The sequence below is a fragment of the Lycium barbarum genome, chromosome 4 (genome assembly GCF_019175385.1).
Source record: "Lycium barbarum isolate Lr01 chromosome 4, ASM1917538v2, whole genome shotgun sequence".
Lineage (NCBI taxonomy): Eukaryota > Viridiplantae > Streptophyta > Magnoliopsida > Solanales > Solanaceae > Lycium > Lycium barbarum.
In genome coordinates, this window is record NC_083340.1 from 139,846,057 (window position 1) to 139,853,719 (window position 7,663).

General features: G+C 38.6%; 1 pseudogene; it reads left to right on the forward strand.

Annotated features, from left to right (window-relative positions):
- The first annotated feature begins 1,660 nt into the window (after positions 1-1,660).
- Positions 1,661-6,691, forward strand: LOC132636662 (ethylene-responsive transcription factor 3-like; annotated as a pseudogene).
- Positions 6,692-7,663: the final 972 nt, after the last annotated feature.

Here is a 7,663-nt window from a genome sequence, read left to right on the forward strand (position 1 = left end):
TAATGCCAGTTTTTCCAGATGAGGGTACCGGGTTTCCGCATCCCCCAAAGTTCTACTTACATAATAGACAGGGAATTGCGTACCTGATTCTTCCCGGACCAAAACGCCACTCACCGCTACTTTGGAGACAGCTAGGTAGAGGAAAAGCGGCTCGTCGGCCTTCGGTCGTGGCCGGATCAGAAATTGAAGGAAAGATTGTATATATGGGCTATTCTATTACAAGTGTTCTTGGAGAAATGTAGGAACCAACCAACATAAGGAAAGAGGACATGCCCTATTTATAGTGCCACCCCCTGGATCTCACACAAATGAAGACTAATAAAATAATCATGACAATGACAGCCCTGCACGGATTTGGTGGGATTAGACTGACGGCGCCGTCTGACACACGCATGGTAGGTAGTTGACTATGACAGCACGCCACTGGTGCGGGGCTCGCAGGCGACGGTTAAGCGGACCAACGGCCACCCGGTCCAACGGCCACCCGGTCAAACGGCTATTCGGGGCAACAGCCACAGACGCTCGGATCAGCAGACTTGGCCGTTTCGATGACGGAGAAGACAGACTCGTTTAGCTCCGGTACAGATGCCTTCTCCAGGTAGGACTGAACAGCATCCGGTATGTTCTCGCTCCTTTTCCATCACCAATTTACCTTATCACCGTTCTGGCTCATATCCGATTTTCACCGTATATACAATCAACTTCCTGAAGAAGCTTACAAGTAGCTTATAACTGTATAAGCAACTTCTTGAAATAACCGACAAGTAAATTTTGAAGCAACCTTTATGTAGCTTTGCAACCAGCTTCTTAAACTAGCTCGTAAAATCCTTACTTAGATAATACACCCGTAGAATTTTGTTGTTCTATAAATAAGGAGCTAAAATCAATATATTTTGTAGATTACTTTAAAGTGAAATATATATCAATCTCTTTTTATATATTTTCTTTGCTTTACTTGCATCGATATTTTTTTTTATATAACATAACTGTAATATAAAATATAAAAATATAAAACTGAATAGTCTATTTTATATTACCTTCGATAGGCTCAAACTTGATTCAAACTGAATAGTCTATTTTATATAACGTTTTGAAATTTGGTCAAACATTAATTGCCGCTCAAAAATGCTTTTTAAATTAATTGGCCAAACACAAGCTATTTTTTGTCAAAAGTACTTTTTAAAGAAAAACCACTTTTTAAAATAAATTGATTTTAGAAACTTGACCAAACATGCTATAATACTCCACTGTTTCAATTTAAATGTCTTAATTCGACTACATATGCAGTTTAAAAAAGTAAGAGACGTGTTTGAATGTTGTGGTTTTAAATTACGGAAAAGGGTCACGTTTGCCCATGTAATCTTTAAAAAAAATGTTATATTTACCCTTCGTTATACTTTTATGATATATTTTCTTTTACCATCCAACTTTGGATAGATATTTACCCCTCGACCGTTAATTCCTCTTGTCCCCGTGTTTATTTCCTACGCGATGCCTACGTCAATATTATTTTCCCCAATTTAAATCTAGTCAAATTAAATCCGACCCAAATACACTTAACCCAAAGATTTACAGTTTGTATACACCCAAATTGAAATAACAAACAATTTAAATTTTTACCGTTCTACTTATTTGAATATTTTTTTAAATTTGAACCCAAATAATTAGTGATGGAAATCAAAAAGTGGTTGATTGATTGATAGATACTATTCATATCTCTATCCACCAAATAAACCACAAGTGGACTTTCCAAAAATAAAATAACCAACTAAAAAAAAACACATTCAAGAAAGATGAACCCGTTTCCCTTTCTTCTCCATTGCGCATTCGCGCTTATCATCATCTTCATCTCCATGAATAACATCAATAACAATATCATCGCTTTCTCTTGAGCCGAGGATCTTTCGAAAACAGTTTTTCTATCTGTTAGGACAGACGTAAGTTCTGCATACACTCAACCTTACTCAGACCCCACTTATGATATTACACACTGTATGTTGTTGTAACAATATCAATATCAACCCGAAGTTCCATTATGCCACGCAAGAAAAATTCGGACATCAATAGATCAACATCCGCAGTTTTAATCGATACATATCGTCATCGGGGTGTTCGTAAAAGGCCATGGGGTGGATACGCAGCTGAGATAAGAGACCGATAAAACAAACTCGAGTTTGGTTAGGCAAATTTGACACACCTGAGGATGCTGCAGGCGCTTACGACCATGCAGCACGTGGATTCCACGGAGTTAAAGCTAAAACAAATTTCCCACTAATATTGTCCCCGTACGGACTACAACAAAAAACCCACCAATTTGACAATCTTCGACATCATTCGACGAGGCCAGCTGGAAGTAGTTTGAGTAGTACGTTGGAATCTCCTAGTGGTGGGACCCGCAATATGCAGCAGCAGAGTGATGTTAAAGTTCCTCGGGTTCCGTGCCATAATAGTGATTGTTGTTCGTCGTGGTCTGTGGTTGATGGTAATTGTGATACGTTTTGCAAGAATGCTACTCTGTCGTTTGATTTGAACTTTCCGCCACCACTATCTGATGATATGGATGAGGTTCACTACTTTGATGTTACTTTAATTTGATTATGATGAAATCTTTTTTTTTTTTTTTAAATTCTCGGGTAAAATGTATCCATTTGGTGTATGGTGATAACCAAATGAGTTTTTTATGGAGCCCAAAACTTTTATAACCCAAAAATAAATTTTTGAAATTAAATTAACCCATTAAAAAAAAGAACCTAAATAGGTTTTACGCACAGATTATGTGCGTAAAAGGACAAAAGTGTAGTTTTACCCTTTAAGTCCTTTTACGCATAGAATCTGTGCATGAAAGAGGTCGAATATATCGACCCCTCCTTCTTCCCCACTGGTCCCCTATTAAAAAAAAAATGAAAATCAGCCATTAAAGGTCCCTTTTTGAGGTCCCACGCGATCAAAAACATCGTTTTCTTGTTGATTTTCGACCCAAAAGTGATATATTGAAGTCTAGGAATAAGTTTCTTCGCAATAAAGCGATGTATAATTCAATTCAAAAACTCAAAATCAAAGCTTCAATCTAGGTATTTCACTACGGTTTTTCTATTACATTATTAACCTAAGCATTACTATTGTGGGAATGTGGACAAAAAAATACTTTTACGCACTTTTTTTGTGTGCAAAAGGGCTGTTTTCAGCCCGTTTTTCATTTTTTTTAAATTTTTTTTTGTTCATTTGTTGTTAATTGTTTATTTATTAACCTAAGCATTACTATTGTGTGAATATGGACAAAAAGAAATTACGCACTTTTTTTGTGCGCAAAAGGGCTGTTTTCAGCTCGTTTTTTCATTTTTTTTAAATTTTTTTATTTGTTTAGTAGTTTTTAATTTGTTAATTGTTTATTAGTTGCTTATTTAGTATTTGGTAATTGTTAGATTAGTTATTTCAATTGTTAGACTAGTTAATTATTTATTTAGTTTTTGTCAAGCCAATTGTTTATTTGTTAATAATTTGTTAATTATTTGCTTAATTAGTTTCTCGCTTTATTTAATAATTATATGCTAATTAATTTTTTATTATTTGATTAAATTTTTTATTTATTAATTATATGCTAATTGTTAATTTTATGATTTGTTAATTATTAATCTTTATATCTTTAATTGTTAATTTATTTATTTGCTAATTAGAAATTGAAAATCCTTAGTTTAGGATTCAATCCTTTGTATAATTTCTTGGTAAACGATTACATAACTAATACTACGTATTAGAGATTAATTAAAAAAATAATGATTAATTTAAAATGCGTAAAAAATATACCACTTTAATCCTTACTTCATGTACTAATGATTAATTTAAAATGCCTAAAATAGATAGGAGACCACCATGGAGTCGGGACCCTTCGACAACAGAGAGGTACTTTATCTACAGCATGAGCATAGGTCCCAATATGTATGGGATGCACCGGTATCCTCTAGTAGAGTGGTCCGTACCCGTTTGGGGGAGTCAGCATGGGATATTCTAGAGGCTATTCCCCCACATCTCATGTCTAGATATACTACGTCGGGGCGGTATCTACCAGTGCATCGAGGTTGGTCGGCTTGTGCACGATAGGGCTCTAGTGACAGATATGATTGAGTGCTGGCGACCTGAGACCCATACATTTCATCTCCGCACTGGTGAGGCTACCATCACCCTGCAGGATGTCGAGGTGATTTATGGTCTACAAATTGATGGACATGTATTGTATAGAATGGAGCCTCTGGAGATGCTGCCGTATTGCCAAGAGTTGGCTAGGCTCACTGGTTTCAAGCCTCTGCAGAGGGATATGCGTGAACGGAGTCGGTTGTTGCGGTCCTCCCTCCATGCTCACTTGCACCTCGTAGATCTGCAGGGTCCAATTGACGAGGCGATGCCTCGGGCTGATGTTGACCGACATGCTCGCTTATATCTTCTCATCATATTCGGGGGCACCATGTTCCCGAACACGTCGGGTGCGGATATGAGCATTAGGTATTTGCTCTTTATTGAGGACCTAGACCAACTGGGATGTTATAGTTGGGGCGCCGCTGTCCTGGCTTACATGTACAGAGGATTCGATCGAGCCTCTATGGGCGAGAGGGTTGAAGTCGCTACATTTAGCCCTCTTCTTCAGGTAATATATTTAAGTGTGTGTAGATAAAACACTAAATATATTTTTTCGAAACGACGACTTATAAATAATTTTTTTGATGACTATGACAGATATAGGTGTGGACTAGGATGAGACCTTTTCAGCCCATAGCTGCTCACCCTCCTGATGACTATGTTGCTGAGGATATGCCATACGCACGGAGATGGTCGTGAGGCCGTACCAGAGGTGTAGAGACGCACCATGTCATTCTCCCATTTAGGGATCAGTTAGACCGCATGACGGCGCCCGAGGTAAGTTTTTTTTATTTAACATTAGTTTGTTATTTTTGTTAATCTTTTATTGTTGACTAGTTGAATTCCTTTTATAGGCTTTCATATAGATGTCGTATGATCAGATTTTGGGTCAGTTGCCGGCGTTTTGTAGGGCTGGTGAGCACATGTGGACTGCACAGTGTCCATTGATCCATATGGACATCGTTGAGCATCACGTACCCGACCGCGTATTACGACAGTTTGGGCATGTGCAGAACATACCCGCGGGTACACATTGGGAGCACTTCTACTACACCAGGGACGAGCGTTCGATCGACAGTGCGGCATAGCGGGCGCGTATGCACCAGGAAATCGATGCATGGAACGCGAGGATGACGACTCTAGCGACGGTCGAACATGACACTCCGGTCCATGAGTACATGACGTGGTACATGCATATTACTCGCTCCTTGATTACCAACCCCTCGACGCCGCGTCTTGATGGCCGAGGATATGCATCACTCGCAGGAGCGTATGAGGCGCTGGTAATTTTTTTCAGTCATCGTCTTATTATGTATTACTTTACGAATTTATTCTATTCTTAAAATTTGCAAATATATGCAGCTACGGATGACTCTGATGATACGCCATGAGAGCATTCCCCTTACGGAGTCCACCGACCCCGGGATAGCGGCACATGCAGCACGGATAGTTCATCTTACCGACACTGGTATGACACAGGCACAGGAGTGGCATCGTGTCGATGAGGATGTACCAAAGGGTGTTCCTGAGGGTGGTAGGGCTGATAGAGGTGGGCGGGCTGATAGAGGTGGTCGGGCTGGCAGAGGTGATCTGGCTGGCAGAGGTGGTCAGGCTGGCAGAGGTGGTCGAGCTGGCAGAGGTCTAGTAGATGAGCCTGACGATATAGCCCGTCAGGCTCTGTCGGCTACAGATACCCCTTCTTCTTCCAGGCCGTCGACTTCATAGAGACCTAGATATACGCCAGAGATGTTCCCACATTATGATCCTTGGTCATCATTTCCACAGGTGCCAGTTGGTGATCTACATATGGGAGGCGGAGATGAGGACTTGGATATTATTTTCGATGACTACTTTCTTCGTTCTACAGCCGGGCCTACAGCACCATCTGCATCTCCGGCTCCGCGGGCCGCTCAGGAGCCCTCTCACATGCTATCTCAGGAGCCTGTCGACACACAGGTTTGTTTTTTACAATAAAATAATGTATTAATTAATTATTTTATTAATCTAAACTAAATTATTTACATGTATTATAGGTTCATTCTTCTGCGCCTGTGGACCCGTCTCCGCTTGTCCAGATTGACCCGTCTCCACCTCCAGCTACAACTCTGGGTAGCGCTCAAGAGACCGTTGAGGAGCCAACTAAGGAGCCCTCTGACCAGCCATCTCAGGAGGCCGTCGACGCACAGGTTTGTTTTTTTACAAAGAAATAATTTATTAAATAATTGTTTATATGTTATTTCATGTTTAGTTTATGAAACATTAAATTGTTTATATATTATTCCAGGTTCATTCTTCTGCTCCTGTGATCCAGTCTCCTCCGATTGAGTCATCTCCTGAGGCATCTACTGAGGTTTCGATCGCCGTCGTCTCCTACAGGAAGCATATTTTCACCCATGGCCTGAAGAAGGGAAGAAAGGATGATCATGGCATAAATCACCTTGTCACTAAGAGGAGGAGATAGGATCCTGATGATAGTGAGGGTGGTGGGGTTGGCCTTAGGCGTTAGGAGATTGTGTATTTGTAAATAAAATGTACATTTTATGTTAATATTATATATATTTTTGGGTATTATTTTTTTTAATGATAGTTAGTTATTTTAGTATTTATTGTCGATTAATAATAACTCATGCGACGTCCTAGATTAATTAAAACCCTATAAAATATGACAATTAAACCTATAGATAACAAGTTTCCAAACTTACTTCAGAGCACTTTACAACCCCTAAAACGACGATCCAAACATATATGTATACTTGATGTAATGAGACGACATTATTGTACGCTAAAAAAAAAATTAAGTTCTATATAAATTTTTTATATTCTGACGTTTTGAAACGTGACTAATCTTCGGTCAAAATACCAAAAAAAACTTAAAGATAACAAGTTTTCAAACTTACTTCGGAGCACTTTACAACCCCTAAAACGACGATCCAAACATATATATATACCTGATGTAATGAGCCGATATTATTATATGCTAAAAAAGATATTATGTTCTATATAAAATATTTATATTCCGGTGCTTTGAAACGTGACTAATTTTCGGTCAAAGTATGAAAAAAAGCTTAATTTTGAGTTTGATTTCCAAAGAATAAAGGCTGGGGTGGGGAGCAGGAGGGGTTTCACGCACAGATTCTGTGCGTAAAAGGACTTAAAGGGTAAAACTATACTTTGGTCCTTTTACGTATATAATCTGTGTGTAAAGCCTATTTAGCTTCTTTTTTTTTAATAGGTTATTTTGGTTCCAAAAATTTATTTTTGAGTTGGAAAGACTTGGGCTCATTTTTTATGGATAGATTAGTGTACTGAGTTATGATGCAATCTGTATTAGAAAAAGATTGTATCTTTACTATAAAACACTTGATGAAACAACCTCTCTGCCTTCTCAAGGTAGAGGTAAGATCTGCATACACTCTACATTTCCCTGACTCCACTTTGTGGGATTATACTGGGTATGTTGTTGTTGTTGGTGTTAATTTAATTTGATTATGATGGAAAAACCTGTTTATTTATTTATTTATTTATTTTTAAT